Source organism: Podarcis bocagei (genome assembly GCF_964188305.1).
Source record: "Podarcis bocagei genome assembly, chromosome: 7".
Lineage (NCBI taxonomy): Eukaryota > Metazoa > Chordata > Lepidosauria > Squamata > Lacertidae > Podarcis > Podarcis bocagei.
In genome coordinates this window covers 21,371,218-21,389,121 of record NC_138132.1, presented here as the reverse complement: position 1 = coordinate 21,389,121, position 17,904 = coordinate 21,371,218, and the positions used below count along the sequence as shown (strand labels likewise).

The 17,904-nt window shown below is 44.7% G+C and overlaps 1 protein-coding gene and 1 long non-coding RNA gene across 4 annotated transcripts in view; one reads left to right on the top strand and one right to left on the bottom strand.

Moving 5' to 3' along the window:
• The window catches only part of LUZP1 (leucine zipper protein 1), a 74,527-nt gene that overhangs the window by 17,204 nt on the left and 39,419 nt on the right, over positions 1-17,904 (top strand). Inside the window, exon 1 of one of the 3 annotated variants that reach the window (XM_081201924.1) lies at positions 13,488-13,513. The exons of the other annotated variants lie outside the window; for them this stretch is intronic. The gene's annotated coding sequence lies outside the window, so the exon portion shown is untranslated. Of the gene's footprint in view, positions 1-13,487; positions 13,514-17,904 lie in introns of those variants that run through there. 3 annotated transcript variants of the gene reach the window in all.
• LOC308591469 lies at positions 8,557-9,627 on the bottom strand. The gene is made up of 2 exons (XR_014010185.1): positions 9,020-9,627; positions 8,557-8,751 (listed from the first exon to the last, which is right to left on the bottom strand). It is a non-coding gene; the product is annotated as an uncharacterized lncRNA (long non-coding RNA).

The following is a 17,904-nucleotide window of genomic DNA, read 5'->3' as shown; positions in this document are numbered from 1 at the left end:
ACTCATAGGAGCAGGACTGGTTTTTAAAAAGGTAGCAATCCCTTCTGCTCCCTGGTATTCCAGGAAAAAGCCTCAGGCCATTTGCAGGGGAAAGTAGAGTTACCAGCTTTTTTCCTCCTTCGGCTTGATGCGTCCAAGGACCACCACTTAGGAGATACTTTTGCTTCAATTCTGAGTCCCATGAACATGCCTGAACTTGGTCAGTAGTTTTCAGGGACGACCGACCACTTCATCAGATGTATGGAGTGTTATCCCAAGTTTCACTTAAGGCCCCATACTCTGTGTTGCTCAGACTTCATCTGATGACATGGTTGGTAGACCATGAAAGCTTCTGCTATATGACATTTGTCACTCTTTAGTCTGCTTGTGTCAGTGCCACATAAGGATCTTGACTTCAGAGCTGAATAATGGTGCAAACAAAAAAAAAGTGCAAGGAAAGAGTGAAATCTATCTATTTCATTAATCTTCACATCAGGGGCAGGCAGCTTGTTCAGCGTCTTGCAAACTCATCCTGAGCTGACTTCACGTATTTAGCAATCTGCATGAATAAGAGTGGACAAGTCCAGTCTTGCTGGCTGAAGTAACAAAGGTTCCAGGTATTGTGCGTTCCAAATACTAAGAAAATAATCATCATGGTTTAACCCCACAAAACAAAATCGGCATGGAATAGAGGATAATGGAAAACAACATTGGCATGGCACCCGTACAACTAGCTACTGTGCAATGTGGATTATAGGCATCTTCACCATGGAAGAACTCAATGAAGAGTCCTGCTTGATCAGACTAAAAGATCCATCTAGCAGGAAATATTGCAAACACACAAATAAACGACAAAATTATTAGTGCTGTTTCTTTTATAGCCTGATTCCAAACATCTCTTTTTGGAAGTGTCCCATTGAGTTATTAGGAAACAATCCTAACTCCTTTCCAGTCCACTTCAGGCCAGCACGGCTTGATGGAGTCATCGCTGCATCTGCACGTCTTCCATGCACAGTGGCTGGGGTGGAAGACAGTGGTGGGCAGGCAGATTATTGCGCGAGACTGAAGCTGTTGCACAATGCAATCATATGATGGGAATGGGGCTGGCTCAGCCCACCCTGATAAGCCCCATTTTAGGGTTTTTTGGAGGCACTTCTGCTTGCATGCTTGGGTGGAATGGGGAGTTCATGCCAGTGAAGTCATGCTGGCATCACTTTTCAAGTGGTGGGCAGCAGGAGGCTGACGGTGGCTTGCAGGGGTGAGAGCAATCCAGGCACCCAGCCAGAAGCGGGTCTTTAGTGCTCTGTTAGTAAATATAAGAATAGCCCTGCTGGATTGGACCAATGTCCTGTCCAGAAGCCCACACCCCAGAATGGCCAACCAGGTGCCTCCAGAAAGCCCACAACTGGGACACAAGGGCAATACCAATATCCCTTGTTTTGTATGTTGTTCATCAGTATTCACCAGTATCCTGTTTTTGAACCTGAAGGAGCATCTCCACCCCCATCGTTCTGCCCGGACACTGAGGTCCAGCGCCGAGGGCCTTCTGGTGGTTCCCTCGCTGCAAGAAGCCAAGTTACAGGGAACCAGGCAGAGGGCCTTCTCGGTAGTGGCACCCACCCTGTGGAACGCCCTCCCACCAGATGTCAAAGAGAAAACTACCAGACTTTTAGAAGGCATCTGAAGGCAGCCCTGTTTAGGGAAGCTTTTAATGTTTAATAGACTATTATATTTTAATATTCTGTTGGAAGCCGCCCAGAGTGGCTGGGGAAACCCAGCCAGATGGGTGGGGTATAAAAATTATTATTATTATTATTATTATTATTATTATTATTATTATTATTATTACCTGGATGTTCACAAAGGTCTTTGTGATTATAATAAGGAACGTGTTCAAATTTCATCCCTCTGCTTTTGGTAAGAATTTTTAGATGTTCTGCTAAAGGAGCTTTTAAATCAGATTGAAGAAACTCGGATGAGCTTTTAAAGTGTGTTGTTCCTAGGCCGTTTAAGGATCAGATTTTCATCACTTCATTTCTCCATCCCTCTTCCCCAGCGAAGTGGTCACAATTGTGATAGGTGCAGATAGAAGTCTCTTTGATGTACACAAACACACATGGTTGAGTTGTGTTGGGAGATGGATTTGCCTAAAGACATGCACGTAAAAAGTCTTGTGGAATTAACACATTTGTTGTATTTAAAGTGCCACAAGTCTCTCTTAAGGTTTGCTGTAACAGACTCACCTGGCTAGACCTCTGGAATTAGTTCCTTAAGGATCTGTGGACAGATGGTGTTGGGGGTGGCAGCATTTTCTTTCCTTCAAGAAAGAAGAACTTAGCATCTTCAGTGGCACATTCTGCATTGGTGTTTCTGCCAATGAACCCTTGCATATCGCAGAAGAGTTTTAGGGCTCACTTTCAAGCTTGTTGGCTGTTTCTGATGTTGTCATTGCGGAACACCTGATAAAATTACCAAGAACCTTGTGGTTTAATTTAACTATGGTTTGTGGAAACAAGCCAGTTGCACATTATGTTTTCGATTAAGCAGGGTTTTTTGTGTCCTCTTAATTCCAAAAAACGGTTTTCAATCTTAACCATGGTTCGTCAAATGAAAGTCTCAGACTCTAATGCATGGCTTTGTTGCACCACACAGCACTGAAAGGTCCTGTGCAGATGCCCCTTTTACCAGTTAAACCCAGCTGTATCTCGGATCCAGAGGCTGCGTGGCCTGGCTTCTTCTAGCAACACTTAGAACCATAAACAGCTGCCTTATACCAGGTCAGATTATTTGTCCATATTGGCCAGTATTATCTGACTGGCAGTGGCTCTCCAAGTTCCGAGGCAAAAAGAGGTCTTCCACATCATCGATCCTTTTGACCGTGGAAGCAAAGGACCAAATCTAGGACCTTCTGTATGCAAAGCATGCTTTTTACCACTGAGCTGTGGCCTTGTGGCCAGGAAAGCAAAATTCCATGAGCTGCAGGCTTGCAGCACCCTATTCTTAGGCTGGGGGCTGTTGTGACTGGTTCAACCAGTTGCAAAACTTCTCAGCCAGGAATGGGGAAGTGTTGGTGGTGGTTCTGTGACTCCACTCTCTCTAGCTCCCAGGCATGCTTGGGATTTTTCCAGGGCTTGGCTGCCTGCAGTGATGGGAAGGTGGAAGGGCAGATCAGCCCAATGTGTAAGAGAAAAGATCTGGTTGGTGCCTCACAGCTGGGATCTTAAGCACACTCACTTGGAAGTCAGTCTTACTGGAACAATTGTATGGGGCTGTCTTTGCCAACAGAATAATTGAGAGTTTAGAGAGTTATTAAATTACATACCTAGAGCTTCCATCTTGATTAATGGGATATGTCCACAGGTTGTAGACACATTGCATTACTTGCATAATCTTATTCTGGAATATTTTTGAATGTCGAAAACATTGGGTTGCATTCAGCTAAGGCCTACTCAGCGTAGGTCCGTAGAGATCAATGAACCTAAATTAGTCATGTCTATTCATTTCATTAGCTGGGACGCGGGTGGCACTGTGGTCTAAACCACTGAGCCTAGGGCGTGCCAATAGGAAGGTCGGTGGTTTGAATCCCGCGACAGGGTGAGCTCCCTTTGCTCATTCCCAGCTCCTGCCAGCCAAGCAGTTTGAAAGCACGTCAAAGTGCAAGTAGATAAATAGGTACCACTCCGGCAAGAAGGTAAACGGTGTTTCCATGCGCTGCTCTGGTTTTGCCAGAAGTGGCTTAGTCATGCTGGCCACTTAGTCATTCTGGCCACATGACCTGGAAAAACTGTCAGTGGACAAACATCGGCTCCCTTGGCCAGTAAAGCGAGATGAGCACCACAACCCCAGAGTCGTTTGCAACTGGACTTAACTGTCAGGGGTCCTTTACCTTTATTAACCTTTACCTTTATTAATTTAATTGGGTCTGTGCTGCGTAACACTGACATTGAATAGCAATAATTGATTTGGCCCTGAAGAATCTTGCCAGCAAATGGATCTAAAAATTTGTGAATTGAAGAAACAAAATGACTATGGTTCGTTTGAGATTTGTTTCATCACCTTGTTGGACCCGCTTGCTTTAATCACGAGGTCTAGTAATGATATTTTTTTGTGGGAGACTATGATTGAATTTTAGGGATGGGGCTGCAGGTTGATTTCATTATTCCGTCTTGTGGCAGCTGGATCAGTTCATGGTGTTTATTAAAGGGGTTGCTGGATCTCATGAGTGATGCCTATGACCTCGCATGTGGCTCTAATGGATATGTTCTGTGGTGGGGGACGTTGGTTATGAGCCCAAATTCATTTCTACACCTCACTGTATGTAGACAGAACATGGAGGGTGGGAAGGCTTTTGTGAATTGGGCCCAAACGGAAGTGTTATATGGTAGACCTTACGAAACCATAGAGTTGGAAGGGACCTCACAGGTCATCTAGACCAACCCCATTCTGATGCAGGAAATTGCTACTTCAACACCCTTGCCTCTGCTTAAAAGCCTCTAATGAGGGAAAGCCCATCGCTTCCCGAGCCAGTCTGTTCCACTGTCAAACAGGTCGTACTTTCAGGAAGTTCTTCCTGAGGTTCTTCCTAAATTCATTTTTTTGGACATTTGAACCTGCTGGATCAATTCTCCCTCTGGAGCAACAGAAAACAAACGTATTCCTTTGTCTATGTGACAGGCCTTCAGAGATTTGAAAATGTCAATCATATCATCTCTTGATAATCTCTACTCCAGGTTAACACACTCAGCTCCTTCAACCTTTCCTAGTAGGATTTAGGGCCACAAGCATACCTGACATTTAGAGATGTATTATACCACTTTAACTGTCATGGCTTCCCCTTCATGAATCTCGGGAACTGTAGTTTAAGGGTGTTGAGACGCGTCTGAAAACCCCAGTTTCCTTCACAGAGCTACAATTCCAGAGTTCACTGGGAAGAAGGATTGATTGTTAAACCGCTCTGAGAATTGTAGCTCCATGAGGGAAATAGGGGTCTCCTAACAACGCGGGTGGCACTGTGGGTTAAACCACAGAGCCTAGGATTTGCCGATCAGAAGGTCGGCGGTTTGAATCCCTGCGACGGGGTGAGCTCCCTTTGCTCGGACCCTGCTCCTGCTAACCTAGCAGTTCGAAAGCACTTCAAAGTGCAAGTAGATAAATAGGTACCGCTCTGGCGGGAAGGTAAACGGTGTTTCCGTGCGCTGGTCTTGTTCGCCAGAAGCAACTTAGTCATGCTGGCCACATGACCCGGAAGCTGTACGCTGGCTCCCTTGGCCAATAAAGCGAGATGAGCGCCGCAACCCCAGAGTCAGGGGTCCCTTTACCTTTACCTTTAACAACTTGCAGCATCCTGAAACTACAGTTCCCAGGATTCTCTGGGGGGTGCCATGACTTTTAAGGTAGTATAATAATGCTTTAAATGGATGGTGGAAATGTGGCCCTGGTCTCTGGGACCCTCACCATCTTTGTTGCCTTCTACAATTCCATCCTCGTCTGCAGTTTCTAGTTGAGTCCATTTACCATTAGTCCTCAAAAGTGCATGACCTTATATTTTGCTTTTCGTTCTGTTCTTGCTCCATTCATGAGGTCACCTAATTTGTTGTGTAGGAAGCTTCCTGATCTCTTTCTGTGACAAGACCGCCTACAAACTTGGTGTCACCAGCAGATTTCAGCAAGCTACTGTTTCCCATTAATAAAATGCAAGGGTAAAATAGGTCCCATCACTGAGAACTGAAGAACCTTCCCCAGTTTCCCCAAAACAGCTCTAGTTCTGCAATTCATCCAAGAATAGTTGGGCTGTGCTATTGCTAGCAACATTTATTTTTCTCTGTGTTAAAGCCATTGAAAGCCAGAACAGCATTATTATTATTTTCGCTTTACAGAGATATTTTTCTACCTCAAATTCTGAGCCTGGAGGTCTCTAGCAAGACCCCAAATCTTGCCTCACCAGAGCCAATGCTGTCGTTTTTTATACATGGCCAGTATTGCTTTTCTACCTGGAGCTGTAGCTTTCCAGGATCTCAGGCAGAGATGTATGCAAAAGTATGAAACATGCTTTTTAAAAAAGCATTCAAAGAGCAAAAGCCACTCCGCCCGCCCCCCCAAAAAAACCCCCCAGCTAAACGAGGACAAAGAATTCAAAGTGGCCTCCAGAAGGCAAAGGATGTTGTGTTTCAGGACTTAACCCGCACTTCCTCGTCCCCCTGCTTTCCACCATGGAAAAGTGCTCAGGCTGAGCAAGCAGCAATTGGGTTTTTTTTCTGGATTGCCATTTACTGCAATTTAGCACTAAAGAGCTGATTTTCCCTAGAAAAGGAGCAGAGCAAGAGGGAAACCACTTGGGACCTGTGCTTTCCAGGCACGGGACAAGGGGAAGTGCGGACCAGCCCTCCGTTGAAAAAGACTATCTGGATGGAGGTGGGTGAACAGTGAGTTGAAAGCTTGAGCCCCCTTTGGATACCAGAGGAAGGCATGGCTGGCTGGCTGGCCGGCTCCCTGAATAGAAGCATTCCTGATATTGGGTGAGGATACCTTTATCTGCATAATCCTCCGTGAATTTACATGATGTGGTCCATCCCCCCACCTGGATGGACTGGGCCCTAAATCCTTCAAGAGTCATTACAGTCCCTCCTTTTTTTAAAAACTCTTTGAGATGTATTTTTTGCAGGTCTGTGTGGCCAGCAAAGAGGTAATCACAGCTAATGCTCTCTTGTGATGTCTCTTATGTCTCCAACATGCACTCTGTGCAAAGGGCACAGAACCATGCTCTTGCATGACTCTTCATTTGTTCCAGGGAGCCTGGCTTAGACTTTGTGGGCTCCCTGTTTTCTAATGCGTTTCATCTCTACAGCACCCTCGTTCTGCAACACTTGATCTCTCCCTTTTCGCTTTTATTTCTTTTCACTCCTGTCTGCAGTAATGTGGGTAATATAATATTTCTGGTATTTGTTGCATAAGAGCGAAGATTGTATATAACTGAACACATCTCGGGGCAAATGCAAAGCAAAAACTACAGAGTAGTTACACTATAAATGTGCTTCACTGGCGTGAGGGTTTTGCTTTAAAATCTACCGTTTGGTTGTGGGGAGGTGGCCAGATGTGTTTAGAATGGTCATATTGGTATGTAATGCAGGGTTTCATGTTCTTACAACAAGTAGGCTGCTATTACTACCATCCACATACAGTGGATGGACACGGGTAGAGCTGTGGGTTAAACCACAGAGCCTAGGACTTGCCGATCAGAAGGTCGGCGTTTTGAATCCCCGTGACGGGGTGAGCTCCTGTTGCTCGGTCCCTGCTCCTGCCAACCTAGCAGTTCGAAAGCACGTCAAAGTGCAAGTAGATAAATAGGTACCGCTCCGGCGGGAAGGTAAACGGTGTTTCCGTGCGCTGCTCTGGTTCGCCAGAAGCGGCTTAGTCATGCTGGCCACATGACCCGAAAGCTGTATGTCGGCTCCCTTAGCCAATAAAGCGAGATGAGCGCTGCAACCCCAGAGTTGGCCACGACTGGACCTAATGGTCAGGGGTCCCTTTACCTTTACCTTACATACAGTGGTACCTCATGTTATGGACGGGGTCCATTCTGGAGGCCCATCCATAACGTGAAATGCCCACAACTCGAAGTGCTGCATCTGCGCAGGTGCGCGGTGCGATTTGGCGCTTCTGCACATGTGCGAGTGGCAAAACCTGGATACAACATGAGGGATGACTGTACTGCAGGCTAGGGTAGGGGCAGATTAGCTTGCTGAAGGCCACTCAGTCAGTGATTTGAGCAGACATTAGATCCTTCATAGTTTATACCTTGGCATCTCCTGGTAGGGTTGGTTGGGTAACATTCCTGTCTGAAATCCAGGAGAGCAACTGCCAGTCATTGTAGAAAATACTCAGCTAGGTGGACCAATGACTCAGTGTAAGGCAGCTTCCTGTGTTCCTATATACTTTCTTGATTAATGGGGTGGAAAGTGGGCTAAAAATATACTGCATTTACTCGAATCGAATGCTCACATTTTTTTGGTCAAATTAGGTTGCAAAAAGTAAGGTGCACATTAGATTCGAAGGCACATTTACATTTGTCAGCAAATACTTCCTTTTTGTTTCGAGGTTCTGAAAATTGAGGTGCACATTAGGCTCGAGTAAATACGGTAGTAAATCAAATAGTTTATTTTCTTAAAAGTGTATTTCACAAAATGCATTTGGGCCTGGACTCAGCCACTCAGAATCATCTACAAGCTGCCTTGGAATCTTCAGTTGAAAGAAATGTTTTAGAGAAAAACAGAATGCACACCATGACATCAGTACTGGGGAGAAGCCGTAATTTGTAAGAACATAAGATCAGACCAATGAACCATCCAGTTTAGTAACCTTTTCTTCACAGTGGTCAACTCAGTCTTTCCCCCTAGAAACTGAAAATCAGATGTTTTTGTGGAGAGGTGGATGTATTTGAAATTTCAGGAGATTGAGTGGTGAGACTTTTTGCCCTAGTAAATGTGAACTCAAGCCATATGGCACCATAGTATAATAATAATAATAATAATAATAATAATAATAATAATAATAATAATAATGTGTGTGCATGCTGGGAGATTCTCAATCATGACTATTTAATTAGATTTATCTACACTTTCATTAAAGTGAGCTACGCTTATACCCTCCTTGTAATTCTTCAGAGCTCTGTTGGTGCAATCATTGACTCCTTTGTGTTTATTTCCGGTCACTTCTTGTGTTCAGTCCTCATTCGCATGATCAGGCAGAAGTCAGCTTCATTCAGAACAGCAAATTCTATTCAGTGGAGTGAAAGAGCACTTAACTGCTGTTGCATATGGAAGTCGCCAGAGTTGAAGTCGTACTTTTGTTTATTCTAGGAAACCAAACTTGACACCACAATCGAATAAAAATTATTATTATTAACTTGGAAGTGAGAATGCTTCATCGGATGAATTTTATAGGGCTGGCATGCAGGTGTTCAGAGAATTTAGTGGGGGTTGTGGGACATTAAGCCAACTGACCTATCCCATTGTTGGTCCCCCAGTAACTCAAAGCTAGCTACCCCACTTTCCATGCTGAATGTCCCAGGTTCAGCTGCTGGCATCTCTAGCTATAAGAGGATCAGGTGAAAGAGTTTCTGCCTGTCAGAAAAGTGAATGCTGAGCTAGACAGGCCAGATAATCTGATTCAGAAGAATGCAGGGAGTGGAATGGGGTCCAACTGGTAGGCCACTCCCACAGGCCACGTTTGACCATTGGGTAGGGTTACGCACCTGTCAGTCACATGATGTCACAAGGATATCAAGCAACCCATATTCCTTTGCAGTTGTTGATGATCAGCAGTGCCTGCCAATCTGTTCTTGGGGGAGCTGCATATTTCTCTGCTCCCCCAACTTGCCATTATAAATGTCATCAGGCATAGGAACTTGCAAGCCAAGTGGGGAGGCCAGTTGGGCCAGAGGTTCCTTATCACTGGATATAGGCACCTGAATATGTCCACCTTTCGCTTTCTTCATTCATGTGTGCAGTAACGGATGGGCTGGACCAGTTATGTGGAAGGCATAACATACCTTGTGTGCACCAGTTGTTAATCGCAGGGCAACACCAGGTAGCTTACATGTGATCTGAGCCTAGTCAGGAATTTCCACAAGCCAAGAAATCTCTGTGCTAAATTAAATAAAGGGATACTCCGTTTTGTCTCCACAAGATTTTGTCTCCTGTGAGGAAAATAAGGCTGAGATAGTGACTGCCACAATATCAGCTGCTGAACTTTAAAAATAAATAAATATTTAATTAAATAGAAACATAAAACAAATATAAAGCAGATTAAAAACATCAGAAACAAAAGCAGTTATCGTAGCAACAGTAAAAATACAAAAAGCAGCAGGTATCAGTTAAAATCCTGGGTGGGAGATATATATATATATATATAAATATGTCAAAAACATGGCTCTCTGGGCAACCCAGTCAGGTGGCGGCATATAAATAATAGTAATTATTATTAAGAAAACCTACAGAGTGGCAGGGATATATATAGAAGTCTGGTGCCAGACTTAACAAACAGGTTCCTTTTTAAAAAAAATTAAAAGAAAAACAAGGTAACATTTTCAGTGAATATATCCCCTCCACAGACACCTCTGTGATGGTGATGGCGATGGCATTAAAATATCCTGTTCTTCAATAAAAGAGAAAAAGGGGAAAGGGGAGACCAAATCTGAACTTCATGGTTGAGTGGGGATTTGAACCTGTATCTCCCAGTTCAAAACTCTAACCCCTGTATCGCCTTGCTGGTTCATAAACCACTCTATGCTTGTGCCATCCATTCTATAGAGTGGAAGTCTTTGTCTTTTTGTGCACAAACATATCTTTTTGCTGTTGACTGCAGTTTAGGAGAAAACAATAGGGTGCCCTGGTTCTTCACTAAGGTCCCACCATAGTCATTTGGCCTTTGTGCCTTCCATGTTGCACTATGATGTCATTTCGCCAGGTAAATTTGTTGCTGCTTGGAAGCTGGATGGAGGATTATGTGTGCGCTTTGTGGTGTAAAATATATCAATGGATTTTAATAGGCTATATCAGGCTTATGTTGTAATGTAATCTGACACAAAATAAATCTTATAAAGTTGAGTTTTAATTATCCGCTTGGAGCTTCACCCCAGTTCTTCCCCCCCCCCCAGCAGAAAACAAAAATGCATTTCTAACAGCCTTGCAAGCATGGTGGATCCATGTGAGCATTTGCTCTTAATTAGGCTTCTGCAACACAACAGCTGGTGAAGATTTGAGGCATTTGCTTGGCTGAATGGAGGTTCCTGCAAAAATCAAAGGAAGGACGCACGCATGGATTGTCCCGGCGACTTTGTGCAGTTTTAGGAGCACGTAACCCAAACGTTTCAGCTCAGCCCAAAATGTGAGCAGTGGTGCAGACACAGCTGGATCAGAGAGCATTCAGAGGTGGCGAGCTTCATGATTCAGTGGCTGAGCTTGTTACTTGTGGTGCTGCTGTAGGTTTACCCCATTAGATGGGGACTTCCTGGGTTTCACAGTAGGAAGTATACGACGATATAACAAAATAGAAGTGCCTTGGCTACCCTTGTCTTACCCCAGCTCTCCAGTTAGTGGCTCTCCAGGGTTTCAGACAGTATTTCCCAGCCCAGGCTGACGATGCCAGATGACACTTTGCATGCAAAACGTGTGTGCTGCCACTGAGCTGTGGCCATTCTTGAAGGCAAGGCAGTGGCACAGTTCACACGCCATAGGAAACCATAGCAAACCGTTTTCCACCAGGCTGGAGTTCACACCTCCATCAAACCCACAATCCCCAACTTAGCGTTAAGTCCGAATTGAAGTGTGTGGTTTGTTTAGCTCAAACCGCTGTTGGCAAGCCAAGAGTAAACCTTGGCTTAACATTGTGGTTTGTTTGGAGTGAAATAAACAATGATCCCCATTTTGGGCATAACTGAGTCAGGAATAGTAGCTTGTTGCTTGCGCTGGGGGAAGAGTGACATATTTGTCCATCTAGCCATATGTTGTGTACTCTGGAAGGCAGAAAGCGTTTAGCGTCTCAGTGGTTTTCTGTGCATAATAAACTCCTTGCAAAGAGAAAACTAGGATATCAGGGAGGAAGGTTATTTCCCAGGCTTTCCCCCGCTGTGCTGGGTTTTTTTAATTTGCGTGCCTGTGTGTGTAGTATTAAAAATGCTTTCTTCCACTTGTAGCAGCCCATTGTGTAGGGATGGGAGAGACATTCGGTTCAGTTTGCATTTAAAGTTCAACCTACCTAATTTGCACTCTCTGAAAAAATACGCAAACCAAAATGCAGCCACGCTTCAAAATTCACACATCCCTGACTTTTGCAGCACAGTTCTCCATCCAAGTAATGTAAACAAAAAATCACATTCTGGGGAGTGTGTATATGAATGAAGATAGCATACAAAAGCATTATTACATTACAGAAAACCGCCTTGCAAAAATGTGTATATAAGCAAAGTAGCATTCTGAAAGTACGAGAAGTTTTCATTAAAATGGAGGTGAATTTTCATGATGACTTAAAAAAAATAAAAATAAAAAACAACAACACACCTCTGCAAACTGATCTGGAAATGTGGAGATCTGAATCTAAGAATGGAGAAATGAGAAACTGAGAGAAGCCAAAATCGTTAGATTTGTCCGTCCCTCCCTTTCTGTCGCCTTATCCTTACTTCACTCTTCTGCATTTGTGCGCCAGTCCTGAGCTTGAGCTCAGTGGGTCTTTCCCAGGAGGAACTAGAGAGAGCTAAGGCAACTTGTCTCCTGCAGAACTGCAGTGCCCTGTTTTTAATTCAGTGTATTCCTAGAGAAGTGCATGTAATATACAGTTCACGACATGCCCCTCACCCTCTAGGCCAGCGCATCATTTATGTGGGAAAGGGGGTGCTTAGTGAAATCTACAAGCCCCATGCCCTTGACCCCCTGTGGTCCCTCCATTTTTTAAAGCCAAATCTTAGCCTTCCTGTAACCTTCCAAGAACATCAGCTGAGGGGGTCTTTCCCCTCTGGTTCTCCTCCCCACCCAGTAATTTGGGTACCATTCTTGGTCCCTTGCTTTTGCTCCTCTGCCTTCCCGCTACCAGGTTGTTGTTGTTCAACTTGCTAGTTTGATTGGCATGAAAATCGGGAGTGGGTTGAAACACACCCAGAATATGACGTGGGTGCATGCTTCAGCCCTAGTTAAGCACTTTGAAGTCGTACTGAAGAAGCAGTGTGTGTCTTTTATAGCTTTCCCATTGAAATCAAGGGGAATTCAAACTGGTTGGATCGTGACACCTCTACCCCCCTTTTCCTTTTTTTTTTTTGCATTATTCAGAGCAACTTTAAAGTTCAGCACACACAGACAAGTGAGACTTTGGGTGGGGGAGAGAATGCACCAGCCTTTGCCATTCAGTTGGGGAAGGGGGCAGTTAATTTTTTTTAAGCCCTGCCTGCTTGACCTCTGCAGAGAACAGGATGTTCCCTGCGTTTGTCTCAAGGGAGTGACACAGGAATGTTATGACTCATTTAGACCTACAGATGGTCCTATCCCAGAGGTTTGGAGATGGAGTGATAATAATTCACTTTCAGAGTAACCCTGTGAGGTAGGCCACCTTCCACCCTCTCTTTTTTGCAGATTAGGAAAGCTGAGCCATTTACATCTTCATCACTGGCGGGAGAGTTCAGAGGGAGCTTTTTTTGCTGATCACACAGCCCCTTTGCGCAAGACAGCCACTAAACAGGGATGTCTCCCATTAACTATGGTTTCCTGTTTCATATGAGCTGGGAAACTATGGTTACTCTACAGTGGTACCTTGGGTTAAGTACTTAATTCCTTCCGGAGGTCCGTTCTTAACCTGAAACTGTTCTTAACCTGAAGCACCACTTTAGCTAATGGGTCCTCCTGCTGCCACTGCGCAGCCGGAGCACAATTTCTGTTCTTACCCTGAAGCAAAGTTCTTAACCTGAAGCACTATTTCTGGGTTAGCAGAGTCTGTAACCTGAAGCGTATGTAACCTGAGGTACCACTGTACTTCCAAACAAGCCAGAATAGTAAGACCATGGTTTTTAAGTTGATTTAGTATATTGGTTTATTCCAATAATAAGCTGGGAAATTATGGTGAATAGAAGACACACATGCAAAGGGAGGATGGGACGGGTTGTGTGTGTTTGTGGCTAGAAAACTCATGTGTTTGTCTGAGTGTGGTCAGTAACTGTCACATTGTGGGATGACTTGCATTTGCGAGATACAGATAAGACGCTGCAGACAAGAGGCCTTCCTGTCCCCATCCCACATACATACGTACATACTCATGCAGTATTTTGTAAAAAAAAAAAAAAGGAGTTTCGTGTATTGAGCTGTGAGTCACATCATTTGATTGGTTCATGGATGGCTCTTTTGCCTGAGAAATCCAATTTGAAGTCCTAATTGCAACAAACAGGATCTCAGCAGATGGGGGATACGGAGGCACACAAGGAACATAGGAAGCTTATCCATCTACCTCAGTATTGTCTGCCCTGACTGGCAGCAGCGGTCCAAGGTTTCAGGCAGGGGACATTCACAGTCCTACCTGGGGATACCTGGGGTTGAAGCTCGCACCCTTCTGCATGGAAAGCCACTGAACTGCATCCCTTGAAATGGTCTAATTTGGGAAGCAGCAAGCAAAGGCAAATGGGAAGGAAGGGTGAGGCTGTCAGTGCTTGGAGAGGGTGTGTGCTTGGAGACCCTCTGCTTGGAGAGGGTGTGTGTGTTTGGGAGACAGGATTTTTTAAAAAAATAAAATAGTTCCATGGGGATGCTTTTTGGTATGATATGGATAAACATACCACCAGAATGGACACTGCAGGGGGAAAGAATTCCATTCTGGTGCAAGGTTTATTCACATCATTCCAGGAAGCACCAGGAGAAAATTGTTATTTTGGAGTTGATGTGTTTTATCTTGAGGATGTGTCTATAGCCTACAATCTTAAACTGTTTTGAAACCCATCTTGCTGCCTGTGGTTTCTTTGACCCTAGTAATTATAGCCTTGAATAGGTGCTAAGATTTCTCTAAAAGACTTCAGGGGAACTTGACATTCCCAGGGTTCCAGGGTTGAGAATCCGAAACACTCTGCATCTGCACCTTACATTTAAAGGAGTGTTTCACCACTTTTAACAGTCATGGCTTCCCCCCAAATATCACAGGAACTGTGGTTTGTAAAGGGTTTTGAGACATGTTAGAAGACCCCTATTCCCATCACAAAGTGCTACAATTCCCAGAGTTCCCTGAGAAGAGGGATTGATTGTTAAATGACTCTGAGAATTATAGTTCAGTGATGGGAATAGGGGAATTCCTGACAACTCTCAGCACCTTAACAAACAGTTCCCAGGATTTTTTGGGGTGCCATGACTCTTAAAGTGATGTTATACCTACTGCTTTAATGGTTAGGAGCAAATAGGGCCATAGTTAAACCAATTCAATACTGGATTAACGTGTCTAGGTAGTCTCTAAACCAGTCCTTTGCATCCAGAGTTTTATTCTTATTTTATTGTCCCACCTTTATAAATGACATTGTTTTTCTCCCAACCTACCTACCATGAACTTAAAACCACTTTTTTTCTCACAATAACCCTTTGAGGTAGATTAGGCTGCTAAAAGAAACTCAACTAAGGTCATCCAGAGAGATCTTTATAGGAATTCAACCCAGAACTCCTTGGTCATAGACCAACACTCTAGTTAGGCCGACCGGGAAGGGGGGCGGGATATGTGACCCTCCAGATCTTGTTGGACTTCAGTTCCCATCAGTCCCAGCTGGCGTGGCCAATGATCAGGGATGATGGGAGTTGGAGTCCAGCAACACCTGGAGAGCTTTAGATGGCAGCACAGTTCACCAGTGGCAATTCTTTCACCTTAAATTAAAAGTGGGAACTATTTTTTATTTCAGTTATTTGTGCACGGATAGCTTTAAAAACACGTTATCACAATGTTTTTATCCTTCAGTCAGTTAGGCTAAGAGGGTGGGACTGATCCACGGTCACCCCATCGAGCTTCACGGCTGAGTTGGAATTTGAACCCAAGACTCCCTCATCTGACACAGACGCGGCCACTACACCTCACTGTAGAAGGCAAACTTTCCTATGCAGTGGTACCTCAGGTTACAGACGCTGCAGGTTACAGATGCTTCAGGTTACAGACTCCACTAACCCAGAAATAGTACCTCGGGTTAACAACTTTGCTTCAGGATGAGAACAGAAATCGTGCTCAGGCAGCACGGCGGCAGCAGGAGGCCCCATTAGCTAAAGTGGTGCTTCAGGTTAAGAACAGTTTCAGGTTAAGAACGGACCTCCAAAACGAATTAAGTACTTAACCCGAGGTACCATTGTAAATGTCAGCAGATATAAAGGCAGAGTTCCTCCCAAGCTGGCTGTGCAAGTACAGCTGTCTCCTAGCAGGCTGTAGCTGTATTGCATTCAGCAACATAGTTTAGCATTCTGGGTAGCTGGTTTTGCTGCAGTGCCGCGAGTTTGTTGTGTCCTACACCAGGGTCTGCCCTTGTTGTTTTGTTGTTGTTGTTTATTTCCCTTTTAGTCATCAGTTGTATTAAAAGCTTTTAATTCACTCCGTCTTCCAAAAGCCAAGGGATGCCTGCGTATGTGTGATTTGCCGGGGTGGGGGAATGGGGGAGAGAGGGAGCGAGAGAGACTTTCTCAGCAGAGGTGATTGCAGACACTGGGAATGCAAGCAAGTCACCTGATTCCATTGCAGTACTTTTCAGCTGCTCGCTGATGTCTTGCCAGCCCATCCCCTTTCTCATGGAAGTGTGCAAAGCAACCTGGAAGGTGTGTGTGTGTTTGTGCACGCGCATAGCTGATGAATTTTCTTTGTGAACTTGTTGTTACATGTGGTAATCCTTAGCAAAACATACCAGAGGAGAAAGGAGAGCTGGAAAGTCAGTGATATTTCATTGTTGCCTTTCCCCCGCCTCCTGGCAGGGGGAAAAAAATCATTCTGCTTTGGTTTGTGAAAGTATTCTGTTCATTCACTTTCAAGGTATTCCTTGGTATGGGCCAAATAATTCCCACCCCCGTGCACACACTTCTCAACCGCAGACGCCATTGAACATGCAAGCATTTTGTCTTAACTTTTAGCCGACTCTGGCAGCTCATGGGATGACAGCACAAAGAGAACCTGGCTGCTCTTTTTCATGCCCTGGTAACCTCAAGGCTGGGCTACTGCAATGTATTGTGCATGGGGCAGGCCACCTTTGATGACTTCCCAGAAGGTAAAGGTAAAGGCACCCCTGACCATTAGGTCCATTTGTGACCGACTGTGGGGTTGCGGTGCTCATCTCGCTTTATTGGCCGAGGGAGCCGGCGTACAGCTTCCGGGTCATGTGCCCAGCATGACTAAGCCGCTCCAGGTAAACCAGAGCAGTGCAGGGAAACGCCGTTTACTTTCCCGCCGGAGCAGTATCTATTAATCTACTTGCACTTTGACGTGCTTTCGAACTGCTAGGTTGGCAGGAGCAGGGACCAAGCAACGGGAGCTCACCCCGTCGCAGGGATTCGAACCGCCGACCTTCTGAACAGCAAGTCCTAGGCTGTGTGGTTTAACCCACAGTGAAACCTGTTAGTAAAAAATGCAACTACTATGCTGTTTACAGGGAGCAGTTTATCTTACCAGGTCTTAAGCAACTATACGGGCTACTTATTGTTCTGATCATAATTCAAAATACTGGTTCTTACTTAAAAAGCCTTAAGTGGCTTGCTGACCCTGGGTGTCTTAAGGGGTTGCCTTCTATTGCTACACAGTTCTGCCTAAGCACTACCTTTATCATTTGAGGTTCTCTTCCAGAACCCGCCACCTCCTAAAGTTAGATGAGTTGGGGCCAGAGATGGCCTTCTGTGACATGGCACCCGTTTTATGTAATGCCTTCTGTCGTGAGGTTTGCCTTACTTGGTTCCAATCATGATGTCTTTCTAGCACCAGGCAAAGACACGTTTTATTTCCCCAGGCATTGCAGCATGAGCTGCTGGCTGGTAGTCTAATCTGCTTTGCTGAATTTTAGTTGCTATTCTGTTTTGTATTTGGCACTATTATAGACTGCCCTGACATTTCTGGTTGAAGGTGTCCTTAACATCTTTTGAACAAAGCAAAGCTTAAATTTTGGGCAAATTCTGGCCAAAGTAAGTTTTCTTGAAATTCGCAAATAGCCCATACAAATGGCAACCCACCATTTAGGATTACAGGCAGTGTCCTGATCTATTGGTTGCCTGGCTTTCCTGCCTTGTTCAGCCAGACCTGACTTTTGGGTGGCATCACTTGTGCATTCAACCAGGAACAGGAGAGTGGCTTCCGCCCACCCGTATATTGGCGTAATAACCACAGCTTGAGTTGTTGGTAATTAAGGACTGATTCATACATAAGTGTACATCAGTTAATGGCTCATACACTTGATGACTC